The sequence below is a fragment of the Piliocolobus tephrosceles genome, chromosome 1, assembly GCF_002776525.5.
Source record: "Piliocolobus tephrosceles isolate RC106 chromosome 1, ASM277652v3, whole genome shotgun sequence".
Taxonomy (NCBI): Eukaryota; Metazoa; Chordata; class Mammalia; order Primates; family Cercopithecidae; genus Piliocolobus; species Piliocolobus tephrosceles.
The window spans coordinates 97,124,642-97,127,693 of record NC_045434.1 but is presented as its reverse complement, the minus strand read 5'-3'; the positions used below and the strand labels follow the sequence as shown (position 1 = coordinate 97,127,693).

At 40.6% G+C, this 3,052-nt stretch overlaps 1 pseudogene; it reads right to left on the bottom strand.

Moving 5' to 3' along the window:
- Positions 1-1,011: 1,011 nt before the first annotated feature.
- Positions 1,012-1,944, bottom strand: LOC111543568 (annotated as a pseudogene).
- Between the last annotated feature and the right edge of the window lie 1,108 nt (positions 1,945-3,052).

Genomic DNA, 3,052 nt, shown 5'->3' with positions numbered 1-3,052 from the left:
AACAAAACAAAACAAAACAAAACAAAACAAAACAAAACAAAACAAAAACTCCCAGAAAGCCCTGGGAAAAAGGATATTTTTCTCAAAGGAGTCTACTAAGGAAAAACATATATTTTTTTCTTGTTAGCCTTTTTTTGTGAATTGAGTGATTTAACAATTATACTTCTGAACTACTCCTGCCTGCTGGGACTGTTTATTTTGTTCTATTTTCATTTCTTTATGCTACCAGGAGGTGCCATGGTATGTGCAAATGAAGAATGCTTTTATGGTTCTCATTCGAACAGGGCACAGATCTTCTTGACCAACTCAATTTTTCTTCATAATGATCAGAGAGAAGTTGATCCCATGGAGAGAACCAGCAGCCAGAGAGAACTGAATTAGGGCATTGAGATTAGAAAGGTAAGAGTTAAGTATGATCTGTGGCCATGTGGCCAGCATCTGATGACTACACTGGATAAAAGCAAAGGCTTTAGCATAAATTGAATAACAAAGACTAAATCTTCAAGGACTAAACCAGTGTTTTCCAACTTTCCTATTTTTTAAATTTAATACACTCATTTCACTTTTCCCTGACAATTCTGATACTATTTTCTTTCAGGGGAATCCATCATTATTGACTATCCTTACCTTGCTGAGAAGATTTTGTAGTTTTATTTTCTGTAGATTGCATTACAAAATGATACACATTGCTTTTTATTTTTTTAAACACAGTATAATCACATTTAATATACTTTTAAGAAGTCCCTTTCTTCATCCTAGAAATTCGGATATTGTTTCCTAAAAGTCATGCCCATTCTCCTTGACCTCTCACATCCGTAGTTGAAAATGCCTGGACAAAACTTTGAAATATATGGAAACAAAGACTAAAATTTTGTAATAAATATACTAAAGCAAGACATGCACATCCCATTGCAGCATAGACTGCATGGGACAGAGTCGTAAGGTTGTTTAATGTAAGTGAGGACACACATTCCTATGAATAAATGTCTATTTATGTAGAGGAATAATGCATTAAGAAATGTTTCTGCCCATGCACCTGCATAGGGCATCCTTGAACTCCTTGTTCCTTAAGCTGTAAACAACAGGGTTCAGCAGGGGAGTGATGATGGTGTAGGTCACTGACAGAAAGAGGTCTTATTCTGTAGAGTTTTCTGACTTGGGCTTGAGGTAGGCAATGGAGGCACAGCCATAACGGACAATGACCACAGTGAGGTGGGAAGCACAGGTGGCAAAGGTCTTCTTCCGGCCCTCAGTGAGGCAATCTTGAGGTTAGTGGAGATGATGAGGACATAGGAGATGAAGACCAGACCCATGGGGACCAGGATGACAAAAAAACTGACAACAAAATTGATTATCTCATTGATAGTGGTATTAATACAGGAGAGTTTCATGGCAGGGAGGATGTCACAGAAGAAATAACCAACCACCCTGAGACAAAAAGATCAGGTAATTATGGATGTTACCTGGACAGCTGCCATGGCCAGGCCAATGCTAAAGGCTCCACACACCAGCTGGGCACACACCCTCGTGCTCATGATGACCATGTATCTCGGGGGATTGCTGATGCCCACATAGTGGTCATAGCCCATCACTGTGAGCAAGAAGCAATTGTTGATGGCCAAGGTAACAAAGAAGAACACTTGGGTAGTACAACCTGCTAGAGAGATTGGCTGGGTCTGGGCTATGAGGCTCGAGAGCATCTGTGGATGGAATGATGACCAGTGTGTACACTGTCTCTGAGCTAGCCAGCATGCTCAGGAAGAAGTACATGAGGGTGTGGAGGTGACGGTCAAAGTGCATGATGGTCACGATGATGACATTGCCAGCCATGGTTAATGTGTACATGATGAGAAAAACCACAAAGAGAGTGATCCGATGTTTGTAGAATCTGGAGAATCCCAGGAAAACAAACTCTGTTACCTCTGTGAAGTTGTTTCTTTGCATTCTTTAATTGCAATGTCTGAAAGCAATGCAAGAAGTCAACGTCAAGAAATTCTTACCATGACATGAATTCTAGAACAAGGATAGAGCAATGACTATAGAAAAACACTAAGAAAAAAAGTCAATTTCTCTGCTTTGTAATCAGAAGCGTTCTAGCTCATGTTATATAGCTACTTCACCATCTTCTCCCTTTTCTATTTGTGCTGTCCTCTTAATCTTCTAGCACTGCTGACACTGTTAAGCCTCTGGCCAAGGAATTGCCAATATGTGACACCACAGCCCATATCTTTTCAAAGTGCCATCATAAATGTGCTGTTTTGTAGCACACAGAGGAAGGCATTTTCCTTTACAATATGCATGGCGCAGGGGTCCTATCCCATGTCATCCTGTGAAAGTCCACACAGCTGAGACAACAAAATGGGGTTGAGAGAGTTGGACTTACTGAATTAGAACCATTGGTGGATAGCTTCTGGTGACAGTGTAGGGGAGCAGAATCAAGGTCAGTGAGAGCTGACCTTTGGGAACACTTCAGTGGGAGTGAAGATGAGGTACTCTGGGCCCAGCCTAGATGGTCTAGGGGAGGCAAACCGTCGGCAAAATTGATTTATTGTGAAGGTGTTAACAGGAGCTTAAGGTTTGGAGACATGTAAACTAGAGAGAGAGAAGTGGAAGCTGTTGGAAAAAGAGAGAAGAGAACCAGCAACACAACAGAAAGTTGGACTTTGAATTAAAAAAAAAAGTAGCTGATTTCTTTTTGGCAAAGGGAATTCTAAGAATAAAGAGGTGTACTATTTGATTTAAATTGTTTGCTGAACTATATTGTAATGTAAACTCCCTTGAGAGCCTCAAGAGCCTATGTTTAAAGCTTTTATATGTATAATTTTCAGTTAGTGGTAGTTAGGAAGTAAAGAGAAGTGGATGATGGCACAGTGCAGAAAAAGGTATCATGTGCAAGGAGTAAAATCCAGACTGAGGAAGAAAAATCACTAGCCTGTAATGACTAGAAGAAATACAAGGCCCTCTCCTGCTCTCCCATCCCCCTTACAAGCACAAACCACTAGCTTGTAATGACTAGAAGAAATACAAGGCCTTCTCCTGCCCTCCTATCCCC